This window comes from Bos taurus, chromosome 9 (genome assembly GCF_002263795.3).
Source record: "Bos taurus isolate L1 Dominette 01449 registration number 42190680 breed Hereford chromosome 9, ARS-UCD2.0, whole genome shotgun sequence".
Lineage (NCBI taxonomy): Eukaryota > Metazoa > Chordata > Mammalia > Artiodactyla > Bovidae > Bos > Bos taurus.
In genome coordinates, this window is record NC_037336.1 from 86,433,141 (window position 1) to 86,454,468 (window position 21,328).

The 21,328-nt window shown below is 43.1% G+C and overlaps 1 long non-coding RNA gene across 1 annotated transcript; it reads left to right on the plus strand.

The window, feature by feature from the left end:
* The first annotated feature begins 347 nt into the window (after positions 1-347).
* On the plus strand, positions 348-17,498 carry LOC132346134 (uncharacterized). Its single transcript, XR_009495871.1, has 2 exons — positions 348-631; positions 17,334-17,498. It is a non-coding gene; the product is annotated as an uncharacterized lncRNA (long non-coding RNA).
* Positions 17,499-21,328: the final 3,830 nt, after the last annotated feature.

Below are 21,328 nucleotides of genomic sequence, written 5' to 3' on the forward strand. Positions count from 1 at the left end.
GGGTTTGATCCCTGGGTTGGGAAGATCTCTTGAAGGAGGGCATGGCAATCCACTCCAGTATTCTTGCCTGGGGAATCCCACAGACAGAGGAACTTAGTGGACTACAGTCCTTGGGGTCGCAAAGAATCTGACACGACTGAGCAACTAAGCACATAAGTCATTTTAACAGATGTGAACAAATGAACAAAATTATATTTTGTTTATAAAACTCAGTCCTGATACAGTGATTCTCTGTAAATCAATCTATAAATTCAATGCAGTCCAAACTTGAAATTTGATTTAAAAAAATAGAAAATTCATAGAAGAATAATCATAGAAAAACAGGGGGGAGAAGTTTAAAGAACAGGAGTGGGGGAACCAGAGAGAGGGTGAGCCTTAGGCTGTCAAATATTACAATATAAAGCCACACTCACTTTCACCAGGATTCTTTCTCCTTTGCAGGACCCCAACCAGAAGCTGAATGCAGCCTCTGCTATGCATCTCCATGCCCTCCTCTTTCTTACTGTATAGCAATTGCCTGTTTATTTTGTCTCTCCTGTTCTGCTATAATCTCTCAAGGAAGCAATCTGTGTTTTCCAGACTTGGAAAAACTTCAGTACCCAGCCCAGTGCCTGCACAAAGTGACGAACAAGTGAGTAAATGACGACGTGAAGAGACAATAAAGCAAGCACAAAACTGGCTACAATGGGGCTTAGGTCAGTTCTTCGAGAGATATCTAGGAGTCACTGTCATTATAATCTAAGTTGATCCTAATGCCATTAAGAAGTAAACACTTACTTCCTGTGGATATGCCCAATTTCCTCTGTGCCTAAATTTACATTTAAAATAATGCATGCAGCGACTTCCTTGGCTGTGCAGTGGTTAAGACTCCATCTTTTCAATGCAGGGGCCATGGTTACCATTCCTGGTAATGGAGCGAAGATCCCACATGACACAAGGAGGCTAACTGTTTTTTAAATGCGTATATCACAAGGAATAGAGCCAATATTTTATAATAACTATAAATGGAGTGTGGTCTATAAAATTATGAATCACTATTTTGTGTTCAGTTCAGTTCAGTTCAGTTCAGTCACTCAGTTGTGTCCAACTCATTTGCGACCCCATGAACCGCAGCACCTGAAACTAATATAAAATTGTAAAGCAACTATACTTCGGGGAGGAGAGGGTGAGATATATGGAGAGAGTAACAAGGAAACTTACATTACCATATGTAAAATAGATAGCCAACAGGAATTTGCTGTACGGCTCAGGAAACTCAAACAGGGGCTCTGTATCAACCTAGAGGGGGTGGGATGGGGAGGGAGGTTCAAAAGGAAAGGTGTATATGTATACCTATGACTGATTCATGTTGAGGTTTGACAGAAAACAACAAAATTCTGTAAAGCAATTATCCTTCACTAAAAAAATAAAAAGAAAAAAATTAAAATTTAATTAATTAAAAATTTCAACTTAGAAACTAAATAAATGGCTTCCCTGGTGGCTCAGTGGTAAAGAATCCACCTGCCAGTGCAGGAGACACGAGTTCGATCCCTGATCTGGGAAGATCCAACATGCAGTGGAGCAACTAAGTCCGTGAGCCACAACTAATGAAGCCTGGGCTCCCTGGAGCCCATGCTCCACAAGGAGAAGCCACCACAGTGAGAAGCCCAGCATCAAAACAAAAGCGCCCCCGCTAAGCACGCTTGGTGTTGGAGAAGACTCTGGAGAGTCCCTTGGGCAGCAGGAGATCAAACCAGTCCATCCTAAAAGAAATCAGTCCTGAATGTTCATTGCAAGGACTGATGCTAAAGCTGAAACTGCAATACTTTGGCCACCTGATACGAAGAACTGACTCATTGGAAAAGACCCTTTCCCTTATGCTGGGAAGGATTGAAGGCTAGAGGAGAAGGGGGAGACAGAGGATGAGATGGTTGAATAGCATCACTGATTCAATGGACATGAGTTTGAGCAAGCTGTGGGAGTTGGTGATGGACAAAGGAGCCTGGCGGGGGTACAGTTCATGGGGTCGCAAAGAGTCAGACACGACTGAGCGACTGAACTGAACTGATGCATGCTTAGTCGCTCAGTCATGTCCTACTCTTTGTGACCCCGTGGACTGTAGCCTGTCAGGCTCCTCTGTCCATGGGATTCTCCAGGCAAGAATAGTGTAGTGGGTTGCCATTTCCTCCTCCAAAGAATCTTCCCGACATAGGGATCGAATCCACGTCTCCTGCAGCTCCTTCATTACAGGGGATTCTTTACTGCTGAGCCACCAAGGAAGCCTAACTCCGGCTATACAGAACTAGAAAAAAGCCCACACATAGCAACAAAGACCCATAGAGCCAAAAATAAATAAATAAACTTAAAAAAATTAAATTAAATAATGCTTGCCTTTGTAAACATCTTCATGTTAGAACAATTAAACTGCATATCAGATTATGTTCCTAAGACTGCCCGACGATGGAAACCTTTAGAGGCCAATATCTCATCCCCTTTATGAGAGATTTATAACATCTTTAGATGCTGAGAAATAAAAGCTAATGTCCTGAGATCTGTTTTTCCCTTGGGAAAGTCAAGGAAAGACATAGCATTTGCACCAGGACATGCTGACAATGCCTAACTAGGTCAGATCTTATCTACACAAGCACTAAATCCCCTCACCCATTGGGCTGGTAAGAGGGCAGGCTTGCTCCACCACTATTTCCAGCCAAGTTTTTAGCCCTTCCGCTACCTAACAGACTTCATTTCAGGACAGAGCTGATAATGTGCCCAAATAGTACATTCCAAGTCCCAAGGAATTTTAACAATGATGACTACCTCTGCAGAGCAGGAGAACAAATACGCCGTCCCACTGTAAACTTCCTGTAGATCCCAGTCATCTGACTACCGGTGTCCACACCTGTTACCACAGGGCAGGATTCACCCAGGTAATGAAAGGTTGAAACTGGACTTAAGGTTACACACACCCCAAAGTGCATTTCATTTTGAGTTGTACAATACAGCCCCAGTCTACCAACAGTTGACTGAGTAGATTTTAAATTTCAGCTTTTATCAATATATCGCTGAGAACTACAGAATTTCCAACTGGGTAATTGATTTAATGAAAGTAGAAAGAATACATAAGCTCTAATATGACTATAAAATGGATGAAAGAAATTTGGTTTAAACAATTTGTACTTTAGAGTGTCACTGAAAACATAATAAAAGCTCTTCCCAAGTTAGAGGCTTGCCCTTTTGGATCTTTCGCCGTGAAGCCTTCACGTTTGTACAAGTTTAAGGTGGGCATGTGGGCACCTTTCCTACAGGTGATCCAGGCCACAGACTTGATCTGAATGCTGTAATGAGGGTTCAGTCCATGATCCTGGAACTTAGAACTAGACTCCCCAAAGTTTGAATCTTCTAAGGAAAACAGCCTTGTTGATGTTCAATTATTTCCTTTGTTGCTTTTGGCCCCAGTTATCTCATACCAGGACCTGAAAAACATATATAAAACATGCATGAAAAACATGCATAAAAGACCTTGAAAAGCATGCATATGGAAGAACATGCATAAAATTTACACCAGGCTGATGCCTTTTTTATCTTCATATCACCTCTAAGATAGGAGTTGTTATCACAAGGAATTGTTATAACAAGCCCCAAGATTCAAAAAGAAGATACTTAGGGCAAAGGGGTTGCTGCCTTACTCTAGGGAAGGAAAGGTTAAAAGTTTTCTGATTTCCCTGGAAAGGGAGAACTATGTCTCCTTTCCCAGAAACCTCTTTGTGACAGAGATGCCTGGAAATAGCTGTTTCTGGGGAAAGCAATAGGCCAAATCAAAAGTAACACAGTAATCCTAAATCCTGGCAATTACACGTTGAGAGCTTGCCTAGATATTCTAGGTGCCACTGTGTCGCTGACAGCTCCATGCCTATTAGGGAAAAGACACACTCTCAGTGGGCACCTCTTACAGCCACATTTTCCAACCTAAGTGTGATTCTGGAGTACAGTCAGCCTACCCCACTGAGGCAAGTCTCTACAGAACACCAGCCCAGTCTGAGTGGACCTGACCAGCCAGAGCATGAAGGACGAGGGAAGCAGGAAAGTTATAATACCTGTCTGGTGAGTTCTAAAGCATCACTAATACTAAAATGACACACGGAGTTCCAGCATCCCACGGCATCCAATGGAAACAAAGGAAGTCACCTGACTCAGGAGGGCTGACAGTGATCTGAATCAAGGCTCATTTTAAGCAGAAGCCATGTGTCAATGCCACAGTATTAAATCATGAATATAGGATGATCCTGGCTAACAGGAAATCATCAACCCACAGACCATGTTCACAACCCCAGAATGACAGCAACAAATATTCCCAGCATGTCTATTCCTCTCCGCCCCAGACAAGACACATGACAAGTTCCAACGTCATCCTGATCTGGATGAAGGATGTCCAGCTACAGAAGCAAGAGTAACACTCATCAAATCAGAAGAAGTATGTTTAAACTGGCTAGTCCAAATGGTTAGTCATGTACCAGTTCTGAGGACACAGAAATCCTTAAGGGTGACCTGGACACCCAAGGGTGTCTGGAGAAGAGAATGGCAACCCTCTCCAGTATTCTTGCCTGGAGAGCCCCATGGACAGAGGAGCCTGAAGGGCTGCAGTCCATGGGGTTGCAAAGAATTGGACACAGCTGAGAAATGGACCCCCAAGGGTGCGAGATTTTCATTGGTTGGGAGGCAAGCATTCCACAGAGAGGAAGGAACATAAGCAGGGACATGTAAGAAGAAAAGAAAGGGTTGGACATGGAAAATACTAGGAAAATCAAACTGTGTGGTAAAGACTGGACCCCCAAACAAAAGATTCACTATTGATGATTGCTAGCAGTCGTTGAACACACAGGCACACAATAGTCGCTTAGGGGAGGCTGACCACCCCCTCTCTTCTGCATTGGTAAGTAGTGCCAGGGCAGTACATTGAAAAGTTACTTCTTTATTTTTCCCATTAATTGCACTTATGGACCTATTTCTAGATCCCTCTCCTTAAAGGTCTCTCAGCTGTTTATAAGTGACAGCTGGACAGTTTGAAGGACTATTTGTGATTCAAAGATGGCTACACACAAAAGGAGGAGCCACAGTTTCCAGTCTATGCTATCACTGGTGATTGGACTCTAGGTCTCCAGTCCAACTGATCAATAACTAAACACGGACAGAGATAAGTTGGTACCTTGTGCCTGTGTCAATACTTCTATTTCAAACTCTGTTACTCTAACTTGTTCAACCATGAGCATTATTTTCTTGGAAACTGCTGATGAGTCAATATACAGTGCTTTGTGGAGCCTTTGTTGAGTGCTGCTATCAGCCTAGGTGAAGCTGAGGAAACCCTGAGAAGTGCCCTCCCCATCTACCAACAAAGGGATAAGCTGTTAAACATCAAATGGCACCTTTCTTGTTGTTGAGTCATGTCCACCTCTTTGCCACCCCATGGACTGCAGCATGCCAGGCTTTCCTGTCCTTCTCTATCTTCTGAAGTTTGTTCAAATTCATGTCCATTGAGTCAGTGATGCCATCCAATCATCTCATCCTCTGTCACGCCCTTCTCCTCTTGCCCTCAATCTTTCCTAGCATCAGGGTCTTTTCCTATGAGTCAGCTCTTTGCATCAGGTGGCCAAAGTATTGGAGATTCAGCTTCAGCATCTTGGAATCTCCATTTTTTATCAAGTCATTTAAAGTTTGTCGGTGACGTAGATTATATGGTTACATTAAAAATCCCACAGTTTCCAAATTCATTTAAATGGATTTCTACTTGTTAGCAATACCTAACTTTAGGGAGTTACTTATTTATTCTTATTAATGAGGAAAAACAGACTAAAATGAGTGCTGAATCAGTCTGAATTTAGTGGAGAGTTTTTAGAGTTCATGTTTCTGTTTTTATCAAACTTTATTCCAAATGATGCAGATAAGGACCTGGTTCTAACGACTCCCCTAAAATGCACTTGGTTACTCTTGTTGTCAGGGCTGCTAAGCAGAGAAGCCCTAAGGGAATGAAATTTCCTCCTTCCCACTGATCTGTTGGCTTTCAAAACAGCAGAACTGCCAAGATCAGCAGGTGGAAAGGCTCCTTTGAGGTGTTCCTCATGCCTCTTTCACTGGCTTGAGCAAAACAAGCATCTGAACCGTGTTCAGTCCCCGAGGGGACACTCAGGAGACGACACAACCAGAACAGCACTCAGTGAAGGCAGGGCAGCCGCGGGCGGCCAGGGGTCAGATCCTGGAGCTCAGAAACACAGGCTTAAGTCACTATAAATACCTTTGAAAAAGTGACCGGGGTGGGAGAGAGCAGGAACAGGTGGTCAGGGGCCCCCGCAGGCACATTACCAGCCTAGAACAATCACTCTGGGACATGATCCCTGTGTTCAGTATTCCAAGTCCACATTTACCCAAAGACAGGATAACCTGATGCACCTCTCCCTCATGCTAAGCATTGGTTTATATCTTCGCAAACATCTCGCATGATTTTTTAATACTATATCATGTGGGCACGTGTGTTAGTTGCTCACTCTTGTCCAACTCTTTGTGACCCCATGGACTGTAGCCTTGTAAACTCCTCTGTCCATGGGATTCTCCAGGCAAGAATACTGGAGTGGGTTGCCATTCTCTTTTCCAGGAAATCTTCCCAACCCAGGGATCAAACCCACAATTTACAATCCTGAAGGGGGAGGGGAACCCTATCTCTACCCCAAATACGACAGAAAATCTTTCTGGGCACAATTAGGGAAGAAAAGAATTTCTCAAATCTTCCAAGGAATATATAAAAAGATAGTAGAGAAATTAAAGAAGACCAACCAAGGGAGAACAAGCAAAAACTATGTTGTAACAAGGCAGTCAGCCAAAGTCATTTACGTTTCAACAAACTCAAAGGCAATGGCTCAGAGAAACTTCCCTAGTGGCTCAGATGGTGAAGAATCTGCCTGCAATGCAGGAGACCCTGGTTCGATCCCTGAGTCGGGAAGACCTCCTGGAGAAGGAAATGGCGACCCACTCCAGTATTCTTGCCTGGAGAATCCCATGGACAGAGGAGAGCCTGGTGGGCTATAGTCCATGGGGTTGCAAAGAGTCAGACGTGACTAAGTGACTAACACGCACACAAAGGCAGGCAGAGTAGTGGGAATTTTTTAGTGGAAAAGGAGAGGGTTTCAGACATGCCCTCATTGGAGCCCATTGACCAGGAAAGCTGCGGGTGAGCTAACTGAAAGTGGGGTTTAGCTTTCCCTGGCTGATCCTAAGTTTGAAGCAACAAAAAAATTACAGAAGTTGGAAGCTGTTAATCAAGTCCTGGTGACTCGGAGCCAATTGTCATAGAAGTTATTCTTTAGCTTTCTGGATTGTTACTAGAGATAGCAATCCACAAATCTGACTCAGAGCAGGCTGCCTGCCTGGATTGTTTATTGTAGATAAAGGGCTTGGTTTCCTGGGCATGTTGTAGATCTTTTTATATAGGCTCTGGCCGTTGTCCATTTGCCTATATAGTCTCTCAGGATTTTCCAAAACAAGGAGATCATCAGGTAGGAAGAGCAGCTTATGAGTCAAGCCATGTCATGTCCCTTTGAAAGAAACCATAACTGGGAATTCATGAGAGTGGGTTAAGGTCAATATGTGGTTGCTTTTTTCCCCCTGTATTTTATAACTCTTCCAAGTATTTGGTTTACTTGATCATGTGGCAGAAGCCAATGGTCTAAGTCTCCCATTGCTTCATGAAGGAGGGCAACATTCTGCTGACTCAGGAGGGTGGGGAGGAGACTGTTTCTTTATCCTCCCCCAGAATTTGGGCTCCAGACATTCTTTCCTTGAAGACAAAGCAACCTTGATTTGGTAGGAATAGAGAAACTGCATTCTTAAAAAATAATCTTTACTTCAATTAAAATAACCCTTAGCATCCATATATAGAAGGAGAGTTTGATGCTGGATGTTGCATTAGTCTGCTCGGGCTATCATAAAAAATTATTATCACAGACTGGGGCCATAAACAACAAACATTTATTTTATCTCAGTTTTGAAGGCTAGAAGTCCAAGATCAAGTTGCCGGCTAGTTTGATTTTGTAGTAAGGCCTCTCCTCTCAGCTTATAGGCAGCCATGATCTCACTGTGTGTTCATGTAGCCTTTCTTCTGTGTGAGCACTGAGAGAGGGGCAAGCTCTCTGATGTCTTTTCTTGTAAGGACACAAATCCTATCAGCTCAGGACCTCACCCTACGGCCTCATTTAACTTTAATTACTTCCACAAAGACCCTATCTCCAAATACAGTTGTGCTGGGGTTAGAACTTCAGCATATGAATATGGAGGGGACACAAGCATTCGGTCCATAATAGTTGTGGAAGGTGGACACATCTCTCTGCAGGTGGAATCCTATTTGCCTGTAGTTGTCCTGTAAGAACCAGTGAGATGACCCTCAACTGTTCTTAGCTGAATAACAACACCAAGCTCCCTACAAATGAGGATAAAGAAAATTTAATTTGTTGGGAATTCCCTGGTGGTCCAGTGGTTAGGACTCTGCTTCCATTGCTGGGTGCCCAGGTTCAATCCCTGAACAGAAACTTAAGACCCCACAAGCTTTGTGGTGTAGCCAAAAAATTCAAATTGTAGAGTTTTGTTCTGTTTTTAGACTGAATATGTTTTTAATTATGAGACCAAAATTTCCACCTAAAGTCAGATGTGGATTGATAGAATAATCACAACCTGACTATGTCACAATGACCTTTTAAATATGATTGGGGAAAAAATAAATAAATAAATAAATATGATTGGGTTTGATACATACTCCTTTTTTTCTAAGATAAGATATTGAGATAAAAATACATAAATATAAATATGGCATTTAGGGAACCATGGGTCCCAAAAAGTTAAACAAAATGTAGTCACTCAGTTGTGCCTGACTCTTTGTGACCCTATGGACTGTAGCCTTGTAAACTCCTCTGTCCATGGAATTCTCCAGGCAAGAATACTGGAGTGGGCTGCCATTCCCTTCTCCAGGGGATCTTCCCAACCCAGGGATCGAACCTAGGTCTCCCTCATTGCAGGCAGATTCTTTACAATCTAAGCCATTGAGGGTTCTGAAAGAGGTCAATTTTCATTAAACACCACCTCTCCCATATTACTCTTCTGCTGCCAAACTCTCCTTTGTTTTCCACTCCTTATAGATTAATGTCTAATCCATTTAACCTCAGACTATTTTTCTGAAATTCCCTCCTACTTCTTTTCTTCACCAATAACAGTAATAACAATGGTTATCACTTGTTGTGTGCTAAACCCTCTGCTAAATGCTTTATATGCACTGTTGTTAGTTGTTAGTGCTGTATCTAAGTCTCTTCAGTCGTGTCTGACTCTGCGACTGTAGCCTGCCAGGCTCCCCTGTCTTTGGGAGTCTCCAGGCAAGAATACTGGAGTGGGTTGCCATGCCCTCCTCCAGGGGATCTTCCTGACCCAGAAATCAAACCTGTGTCTCTTAACATCTCCTGCACTGGCCGGCAGGTTCTTCACCACTGAGCCACCAGGGAAGCCTCCCTTACCCATAGACTAGCTTGTTTTTCTACAAATATGCCTTTGCAACTCTTGTTCTCTTAAAGACTGGTATGTCTCACATTACAGGCCCCCAAAAAATATACTACTAAAATGTTGAACCAAGTTCAGAAAACAAACTCCTTGAAGTGGACCGAATTTCCTAAATAAGGAAGTCATAAAGGAAAGGAAAGACATATTTGCTTATATAAACTTTTTAAAAACTGTTTATGTCTTTTTCCATTCAAAAGACATAGTAGACTGAAAATATATTTGCTATATATACGGTAGGCATAGGATTATATCTTTAACATGCAGAAAAGTGTCTACAAGTTGACAAGAAAAAAAACAAACAGGCCTTTAGAAAAATGGGCAGAGGGTATAAACAGGAAATTCACAGATGAGAGTACAATGGCTAATAAATCTATGATGAACGGTTTCATTAGGATTCAGGGACATTAAAATTAGACCAACATTATTATCTATTTTCATTCATCAAATTGGCAAAATTTGAAAGCAGAAATAACCCCAGTGTTGATACAGATGCAGTGAAATAAGCACATTTATATATAGCTACTGAGAATTGGGACTGCTACATTTTTTGAAAAACTGTCAATATCTTTTGAAATTTAAATACATATATATTTTCACCAAGTAATATAGCATCTGGGACTCTAACCTAAAAGAAAGAAAAGCACCGATACATAGAATACATGAAAAGAAATGTTTATTGCAGCATTGTTGTATCGGGAAAAATAAGAAATAACAGCTATCATTCACTTGGGGAATGGTTGGATGAGTATAGTACATACGCACTATGAACTGTCATGAAAACATTAAAAATAATGAGTTAGCTATAGCTCTGACTTGGAAGGAAGAGCAAAGATGCTGGCCCTGTTACAACTCTCCCAATCAAAACTGTGTCACACATGGCCATTGTCAGCTGCAAAAAAGGCTGAGAAAACAAATATTTAGTTTTTCCAGTATTTGAAGTGGAGGCAGACAAGGGAAAAGGGATTGAGAATGGGTTATGGGTCAGCCAATCAAGTGTCTACGCAGGACCCATGTCATGTATTTGTTGGTCATTCTCACTGTGCTTTAGCAAAGGGCAGCACACAAGGTAAGCATTCTGCACATTTTTATTGAGTGAATGATTAAGGAAGCTTTGGAGCAAAAGCTGAGACACCTTGAGCATCTTGTCATGGAAGGTTATGAAAAAGTACCATAGGGAAACTGAGTCTGGAGCTCAAGGCTCAGGAGAAACAGTATCAGTTAGGGAGAGCCTGAATTCAAAGTCTCAGGACTCCATACACTAGAGCCCAGGTGACGGCCCCTGGCATTTACAATGGGCAGTGGGGAGAACCTGGAACCCTGCCAGGAGGGATGTTACTTCTCCAGGAAGCTGAGTTACTGTGCTCTGGCAGGTACCATGAGCTGTGAGATAGCTGTGAGAACATGTAGGATCACACTGTTGGGAACTGAGTCTCAGCTCTTCCAGGAACTAGAACATGACCTTGGCGTCACATACACACTGCAGAAGCCAGACAATAATTCCCATTCCTATGGAACACACGGTATCATAAAGATCACAATTTTCCAGGGAAGTCAGCAAATCTAGCCAACTTAACCCTTAAAAACAGTAGCGTTTTTTTGGTGTCGTTTTTTGTTTTTTCTATCACCAAACTCAATCCATTGATGTATAAAGCCAGAAAAAATGAGCAAGTATGTGCAGAACCCTCTGGGATTGCAATGTAAAAATAATCCTTGTTAAGAGGATTCTTAAGACCAGGTCACCCCTTTCTCTTTCCCCCATACTCAAAAAAAAAAAAAAAAGTAAGATGTAGGTTCTCAAGGGGTGTTTCCACTGGAAATCACTTTACTACCATGGAGGTGGAGAAAAATAATTTAAAGCAGCTAAAAGGTTGGATCTGGATAGCTTTGTTTCTTTTCTTTTAGATCTTAAAAATCATGCCCTTTAATACCACGAATCCATGTAAGAACGTCTTTCAAAATAATGGTTTTATATTTTCTAAATGTTTAGTATGTAGTCATTTTTAAGAAATATTATGTGTCAGAAGGCTGCTTTTATTTTTTTTCCCATCAGACAAGAATACCCTAAGCAATTACTAAATAGCTGATTCAGTGCTCATGATAAGAACATATGGGAGTTTTAGAAGCTGTGTGGTTCCGTGGTCCCTTTAAACCTGGGGGGTCTGTAGGCATATAACTAGTAATTTTTCTCAGAGCCAGTGGTCAGTCATGTCTCAGGCTGTTGGTACCACATGGGGTTCGTACATACTGTTGCTGCTGTTGTTACTGCTATTTGCTTTTTAAGAACTTTGAGAAATTTTAGAAGTATAGAGTTTGATTTAGCCAGAGGAGCAGAACATATTATCCAAACTGGTTTTCTGTAAGAGACATGAAATAACATTGTTCTCTAAAACATTAACCATAAATTAATCATCTAAACATTAAGGAAAGGCATAGCAGTTCTTTTTCTAGAGAAGATAGATATTTTCATAACTAAGTTCCGGCATCCTAATTATTTTGACAAGTTATATCAATCAGTGAACTAAAATTCAAAGGTTCCATCTTCTATAAATGGAGTATTGTTGTTGTTCAGTCACTAAGTCGTGTCCGACTCTTTGTGACCCCATGGACTGTAGCTGGCAGGCTGCTCTGTTCATGGGATTTCGCAGGCAAGAATACTGGAGTGGGTAACCATTTCTTTCTCATGGGATCTTCCCAACCCAGGAGTTGAACCCATGCCTCGTACATTGCAGGCAGATTCTCTACCACTGAGTCACCAGGGAAGCTCCAAAATGGGGTATGTGCAAGTGTGCTCAGTCACTTCAGTCATGCCCGACTCTTTACGACCCTGTGGACTGTAGCCTGCCCCAGGCTACTCCGTCCATGGGATTCTCCAGGCAAGTACTAGAGTGGGTTGCCATGCCCTCCTGCAGGGTGAATGGGGTATAGTGACTTCTTTTATGTAAAACTTTGTTTTGTATTTGATATGCCTGTATTCACTGTATGTGTAATTAGAAGACCTCATCCCTGGACAGGAGGAAGTGAGGATGCCCTAAACATTGAACCTGGCCCATGTTGGGTGGAGTGTTCTGCTTTAGGATAGCAGACTTGCTCTCATTCATGGAATTTCATTGAAATGACAGAGTAGCATGAAGCCGTAAGAGTCCTGAGTACGATAGACCAGGTATTTTGACATATTTTTGAAAACCAAGAAGTACATGAGATTGTACTGATATAAAGTCATTGCTGAGAAAGTTGTAGCCCAGAATACAGGTGGAAGAAGTGTGAGCACTCTTTTCAGAAGAACCCTGTGCCTATCTGTAACAAAGTATCCCAAAGTTAGATACTTAGATCAATACAAAATTATTCTCTCACACTTCTGGAATTGTTAAGTCTGAAATACAGGTGTTGGCAGGGGTGGTTCCCTTGGAGGGTTGTCTGGGAGAATCCATTCCATGCCTCTACCCTAGCGTCTGTGACAACCAGTGGTCCTGGGTGTTGTCTGCCTCCTAGATGCTTCACTCTGGTCTCTGCCTCTGTTGTCCCATGGCACTCTGCCTGTGTGTCTCTGTGTCATTCATCTTCTTATAAGTACATCAGTCGTATTAGGTGAAGGCCCACCCTACACCAGTATGACCCCTTCTTAACCTAACTAATTGCATCATCAATGATTCTGTTTCCAAATAAGTTCCCATTCTGTGGTTCTGGGGCTTAGAACTTCAACATGTCTTCAATGGCACCCCACTCCAGTACTCTTGCCTGGAAAATCCCATGGATGGAGGAGCCTGGAAGACTGCAGTCCATGGGGTCACTGAGGGTCAGACACGACTGAGCAACTTCACTTTCACTTTTCACTTTCATGCATTGGAGAAGGAAATGGCAGTGTTCTTGCCTGGAGAATCCCAGGGACAGGGGAGCCTGGTGGGCTGCTGTCTATGGGATCGCACAGAGTCGGACACGACTGAAGTGACTTAGCAGCAGGGTTCAATTCAACCCATTTTACTTCATCTGTTTGCTCTCAGATTCTCTTCCTACTCTTTCTGTCTCTCAGGTTACTGACCCCTCCAATCTACATTTTCCAGACTCCCTTGATAAACTGGTTTCTGGCCAGTTTCAACTGATGGGAGGCATTAGTGAGGGATGCACAGTAGGAGGAAGGAAGAAATTTGGGTCTTTCTTCCCCTTCTTTCTTGGCTTTGAGCAAAGCCTCCATCAGTAGCTCCATCTACCAAATGGTTCCAGTTCCTACCTGGAGACCTGAGTCCAGCTCTGTGACCTGCGCTGGAGTTCCAGCGCCCAGCAAGGGGAATGAACTCTCATCCCCCAACCCACATCTGCTTCCTAATTCTGAGCTGCTTCATCCTCCGGTTTGCTCTGTCAGCTCTTTTAAAGCCTTTATAATTAATCCCACTAATTAAATTCTTTCTATTGAACTATCTGGCATGAGTCCTGTTTTCCTGATGAGACCCTGGATTGACACAAGTTTCAAGAAATGCCAAACTCTGAGTCAACCAGCACAGAGCAGGAGTGAACCAGGGGGCAGACACCAGGGTAACTGTGGAAAGGACTGCCAGTGAGACAGATGGGCAGAGATCAGCTTTCTCTCCTCCCTCCTCAGAAAATACAGTACAATTGTCGGGAGGAGGGCACATGGGAATTAATAGTCATAAGTATGAAAAATCCTTCCTCTTTCTTAGATACTAATCAAAGTTGAGAAATTAAGAAAAAGAGGTATAAGCATATTTCTTGTTGTTGTTTAGTCATTAAGTCATGTCCAACTCTTTTGCGACCCCCATAGACTGTAGCCCTCCAGGCTCCTCTGTTCATGGAATTTCCCAGGCAAGAATACTGGAGTGGGTTGCCATTTCCTTCTCAGAGGTGATCTTCCTGACCCAGGGGTCAGACCTGAGTCTCCTGCTTTGAAGGTGGGTTCTTGAGCCACTGGGGAAGCCTTAAGCATATTTCCAGTAGTTCCCAAAATAATTTAGACATTAATAAATAAAAATAGTTATCTTTCAGTCCTAGACTTCAGATTGGAGTGGAAGAGGCTTATTTTTTAATCTCCTCTAGGCTGTTTGCATTTCATAATGCTTATGCATCTATTACTTCTTAATTTTTTAGGTAATAATTTCAAATCTGGCTAGGTCTTTTTTTAGGTTTCGTTTTATTTACTTATTTGGGGGGAAACTTAGTTCCCCACCCAGGGATTGAACCCACACTCCTTGCACTGGAAATGTGGAGTCTTAACCACTAGACAGCTAGGAAAGTCCCCTGACTGCATCTTAGAATAGCTAAGGACCAAATGATGGTTTTTTTTCAGTCCAAATTCTTATTTTCTGAATGGAGCAGTGGTGGGTGAAGAGTGAAAAAAGTAAGAAAGTTTGAAAGCAGGCACATGGAAAAAGAAGCTAATGACACTACTCATTAATTAAATGAGTGGATTGCTTTAAACTGCTTTACATATTACAATGTGGATGAGGGAAATACATGAAAGTATGTTTCAAGTTGGGAAAAATATCTCTCTTTCTTAATAGAGATGATACTGAGAATTACTGTTTGTTCTTGGGAGATGTGTTCAGAATACTCAGTATAGTTTGTTTGTTTGTTTTTAATCCACATTCCTACTTTTGCTGTCCAAAATTGGGAAAAATGAGAGGTAGAGACCATGGAAGGTACCAGAGCTGAAGGGGCTCAAACCTACTCTGGGCTTTTATAGTGAGCCCCAGAGTTGTTGCATAGGCTAGATAAATAGTAGTGGATGATTAGAAACTTTCCTCCACAATAGCTCACTATGGTTTAAAAAAAAAAAAGACATAAGCTTCGGACAGAGGCAGGCTTGCATTTTAATCTCAGGGTTACCCTCTATGACCTTGGGCAATTTGCTTGGATTCTCTGAACTTCAATTTCCATTGCTGGCAAATGGAGAAACAACATTTAGTCCATATGGTTGTCATAAAAAATAATGAGATCATATATGCAAGGGGTTTTACAGAATGCCTTGCACACAGGAGGACCTCAGTAAAACGCATCCATCGCTGAGGAGGAAAGGGGTCGAACAAGACTCTGCATCTTTGTTGTACACATACAACAACTCCATTGAGTGGGATTCTTAGATATTAGTGGGTTTTTCAAAGCACTAGTTTGTTTATTAATCCCTGCAAAATGTATTTACTGACTGCTGTACCAAGGGTTTTGAGTAAGATGACAACAGGAATGATCCCAAGCAAGCCAGCCTTCCCAGGCCAACTTGTTGCTAGCTGTGGTTCCAGGAATCAGATTTAGATGAGGCATTCCCTGGTGGCTCAGATGGTAAAAAATCTGCCTGCAATATAGGAGACCCAGGTTCAATCCCTGGGTCCAGAAGATCCCCTAGAGAAGGGAATGGCTACCTACTCCAGTATTCTTGCCTGGAGAATTCCATGGACAGAGGAGCCCAGTGGGCTATAGTCCATGGGGTCACAAAGAGTTGGACATGACATAAACAACAACAATTATAGGTGTAGTGGGAAACTCATCATAGCCCTGTAAATACTGCTAGATTCTATGGAAAACTGGTGAGGTGGACCCAATAGAAGTCTCCTGTGTAATATTTACTCTAGGAGTTAAGCAAATTAGACAAGCTTGACTTGGTGATTGAAGGGGAAGGTGACTCTGACTATCCAGCACTGTGTACTCATAAGAATTATCTACTGCCTATGCCTCCAAATAACGGAAATGATGCCCAACTACAGATGGTCCCTCAGATGTATGTAGCACTGGCACCATCCATGGTAAGCAGGAAAGAACACCTGGCAGAGAGGGTGATACCCGATGGAGGAGCCTGGCACAAAAGAGAAGATGGAACGTGCCATTTGATAGCTTGAGATACCTCCACTTGTTCAATAGGAGCTATCCTCTAGAGACCCCCTCCCCACCCGCCAAGGAACATTTCCAGAGATTTTCACAGGCTGTATAACAGAGGGCAGCCAGAAGAGACAGTGAAACATGGGAGGCTACTCTGATCCCAGCTACAGCTTACTCATGGGGTAGTGTGGCTTAGGGAGATTCCAGAACACGAGTAAATTACACAGAAATAGTCATTTTTTGACTGCCACTACGTTGTCACCTTAAAGGAAAACAACCTTGGTTTCCTGTCAGAAGCCTATTATTGCAGCTTATGGTCCACAATAAGAACTCAATGTAAAGCCCTCTGGAAATTTCTACAGATATGTAGACTATGATCTTAAAGTCAAGGCAGAGCTTTGCAGACAGCTCTGAGATGGGAAAACCCTGCTGTCTCATTTCAATACCTGCGATCTCTGGGGACTTGTAGAAGATTTTGTCTTTCCTGATAAAGTGCTATCAATTGATTTGTGTATTAGTGAGGTTAGGCATTACTACAATAATAGGAAAACCCAGAAAACTCAGTGGCTTAACACAACAGAAGTTTATTTCTTGATCACATAATGCCTGACATGGATTGGGTGGCCCTCTTCCATCTTCAATGCATGCCAACCAGAACACATGGCCTCCTTGGTCATCATAGAAGTAGGAAAAGAGCCAGAGACTCCTGTGGGGTGGTTTTAAGTGCCAAGCCTAGCAATGGTTGAAATCACGTCTGTCCATCTCCCTGTTGGGCAGTTAGTCCATGGTGCCACATGGTACGTGTGAGCTGGGAAATGCAGAGCAGCCCCCCGACCCTCAGGTGAACACTAAGAATCTCACCACAGCATTTCTATAAACAATTCATTAGTCAAATTAATCAACTCGTTTAAATTGCCTTTATTAACTAAGTTTATCTGTATCTTTTTCAGGAACCAAATTAGTCAAGAAAGGAGAAATTAATCAAATCATCACTTTAAATTACATTAAATTACATCACATTACAATTTTATTTGTCAGTTCTACCACAAGAAAGCGGAGAAAAAGAACATAAAGTTAGAAAGGACAGAATTAAAAACTGGTACTGATGCCTCTTCTGAGCCATTGCAGTGTGATTTATCTAGTAATGAGTTAAACGCCTGCTGTATATTTACCACAGAAAAAGACAGAGCAGCCTTTATATCCTCACAACAGCTCAGAAAGCTGCCAACATTAGAACCTATTTGTTTTATTGAGAAGAGGGATTGTTGGCTTGAGCACAAGGGCTCCCCATTATTCTTTCTGGAAAAAGCAATGGGAACTTTTAACTTTCCTCTGGACGGCAACCAACATCTATCAGGAGAAACACGAGCTTAACATCTCTTTCTGAAGAGCCACACTTAGAATTCCTAACAGGCCTCCCCAGCCTCTACCGGTGTCAGCAATGGCTCAAGGTCCCAGATTCAGGCTCTGTTGTGCCTAACGAAAGTGCAAAAGCAAATCAACTCGGCAAACTGCGAACAGCCAACTGGCCTGACCTAGAATACTCAATGAAACTGAAGTCTGATGGAACTGGCTAAACGGCCAGGGCCAAGGCTACCCTCACAGGATCAATTCTGAGTTCTGACAGTTACTTGTTCCATGACCCGGGGTAGAAGAGTTCACGACTCGGTTAACTAGAGTTCCAACTGAGTCTCTTGGGCAGAGAGGTTTTTCCTTAAAGGACAATTCTAAGGGTCAGGATAAGATTGAAATGAATCATATAGTCTTCTGTTTTCTCAAAGCTGACTTTTTCAAATTGCCTGTCTCTCAAATTGGCCCCTGATCTTCATCTTCCACGTCACTGCCCTCAGTTTCAAGACATCATCTGCCTGTTCCCAATTCACGGAGAAAACAGCAACTTGGGGGAGAAATCTCTCAATCCTCTGTCCACACTGCCCGCAGATTTTCAACTGGTTATTTTCCACTCCCTGTGGAAAGTATCCTAAGTATTTGTCCCACCACTCTTTTTCTTTTTCTTTTTTCATTTTCAACAGCATCACAATGTGTCTGGTTACCCCCTAGTCAGCCTAGATTTCCCCCACTCCATTGTGGGCACTCAATCATGTCTGACTCTTTGTGACCCCAAGAACTGTAGCCCGCCAGGCTCCTCGGTCCATGGGATTTTCCAGGCAAGAATGCTGGAGTGGGTTACCATTCCCTTCTCCAGCGGATCTTCCCAACCCAGGGATCAAACCCAAGTCTCCTGCATTGCAGGCAAATTCTTTACCACTGAGTCTCCAGGGAAGCCTGCCTCCACCCACTGTGATCAACCCCCTCCTAAGTGTTTGTCCCTCTGCCCGCCACCACCTGACATTCACACCTTCACCACCACCTCTGGCTGATGCTACTGCCAAAGCCCTGATCTAGTGGACACTTGTAAGGCCTCATCTCCTTTGGCCTTACCTTGGCATCCAGTACTGCCTTTGACCATTCCTTCACTTTCTTTTTTTTTTTATTGTTTATTTGTTTGGCTGCGTCAAGTCTCAGTTGTGGCACACAGGATCTTTGTCGCATCATGCAAAACCTTCCGTTGCATCGTATGGACCCTCTAGTTGTGGCGAGGGCTCAGTAGTTGCTGTGTGCAGACTTAGTTGCTCTGCGGCACGTGGGATCTTAATTCCCCAACCAGGGATCGAAGCTGAGTCCTCTTAAGTGCAAGGCAGATTCTTAACCACTAGACCACCAGGGAAGTCCCAATTCCTTCACTTTATATTCTGCTGGTTTTCTGGATCCTCTGATTTCTGGTTTTCCTGCCACCTACCAAGGCTCCTTAATGTCTACGTCTAAAATGTTCCCTGGGGGCTCACCTGGTAAAGAATCACCTGCAATGCGAGAGACCTGGGTTTGATCCCTGGGTTGGGAAGATCCCTTGGAGAAGGGAATGGCTACCCACTCCAGTATTCTGGCCTGGAGAATTCCATGGACTGATTAGTTCATGGGATCGCAAAGAGTCAGACACAACTGAGCAACTTTTACTTTCACTAAAATATTGACGTTCCCCTAGATTCTGCCTTTGCCTCTCTATAATCCTTTCAACAAGACTTCTTTGAGTAAGGAAGAGCATCATGGAAAAGCCAAAGCAAATCAGCTCCTCAGACTGAAAAGGGACCCTGAGGTTGGCTCTGGAAACAAAGGATCAGATCAGATCTACCCGGCTGTCAAGGATCTATAGTCTGGATCTCATTTAATGGCTCTGACATCTACCCAGGCCCCCAGGTTAAACAACTGACTCAGTGAGGACTCCTCACTCTCACAGCCAAAAGTTCCCCAAGTATAGTCGAATCTACCTTTTGAAAATCTTTTGACTCTGCCTCCTCCTCCTTTTCTAGAGAGTCGCTGGCTGAGTTTCAGCTTTCATTATCTCTCCACCTGGACTGCTGCAAATAAATCGTCATTGTTCACCCTGAATCCAGTCTCACTCCCCTCCTGTCTCCCATGCATGATGTTTTCAGAGTTATCTTTGAAAAATTTGGTGTGGTCACATCATTTTCCTTCCAAATCTCTTTGAGATTTCCCATTGTCTGCTTCCAGGGCCTTCTGTGAGCTGACTCCTGCCTTCTCCTTTATGTCTCCTACTCCTCTCCTGCACAAGTCTTAGCTCCCAATATCAGTAATCACCTTGGATGTTCACTCCTTTTCCTCATCTTCAGACTGTGGTATTCTGTATGCTATGTGAGAGTTGGACCTCGGACTGCAAGGAGATCAAATCAGTCAATCTTAGGGGAAATAAACCCTGAATGTTTATCGGAGGAACTGATGCTGAAGCTGAAGCTCCAGTACCTTAGCCACCTGATGCGAAGAGCTGACTCATTGGAAAAGAACCCTGATGCTAGGAAAGACTGACAGCAAAAGGAGAAGAGGGTAACAGAGGATGAGATGGTTGTATAGAATCACCCACTCAACAGACATGAACTTGAGCAAATTCTGGGAGATAGTGGAAAACAGAGAAGCCTGGCATGCTGCAGCCCATGGAATCCAAAGAATCAGACATGACTTAGTGACTGAACAGCAGCAACATGTGTGTAGTTCACCTTGCATACCATGGGCCTTGCACATAAAAATATATTGACTTAAATGCCCAACAGGCATCTCAGTCTTAACCTGTCCAAAACAGAATTTCATGTAAGATCTGCTTTTCCCCAGTCTTCTCTATGTCCTTTGCTCAGGCCAAAGACCTAGGAGGTAGACATGATTCCTCACCCTTTCCAACATGTCGAAGTGATCTGTCAATTCCATACATCAAATATATGCCCAAGCAATCCAGTTTCTTCATGTCACTAAGCTCCAGATTACTGTAAACACTACTCAGCAAGCATCCTGTATCCAGTCTTGCCCACTCAGAATTCATTCTCCACAGTGCAACCAGCGTGAACTTTTAACAACAACAATCAGATCATGTCACTCTCCTGTTTAAAACCCAATGGCTTCCTTAGGAGAAGGAAATGGCAACCCACTCCAGTGTTCTTGCCTGGAGAATCCCATGGACAGAGAAGCCTGGTAGGCTGCAGTCCATGGGGTTGCACAGAGTCGGACATGACTGAAGCGACTTAGCAGCAGCAGCAGCAGCAGCAATGGCTTCCTTGAAATTCATCGTGAAATTCAAACCCTTTCAAAGCCCCATGTGAATCAGCCATGTCCCCCCTTCCAACCTCCTGTGCACCCTTGTCTCCCCTTCACCCCTGTGCTCCAGCCACGTGTTAGTTGCTCAGTCATGTCCAACTTTGTGTGACCCTGTGGACTCTCGCCCACCAGGCTCCTCTGTCCATGTGATTCTCCAGGCAATACTGGAGTGGGTTGGCATTCCCTTCTCCAGTTCTTCAGCCACACTGGGCTTCTTTTCATTCCCCAAACACACCAGCCTCGTCTCAGTCCTTCTCTCAGAGCCTGGCTCCTTCCTGACACTAGG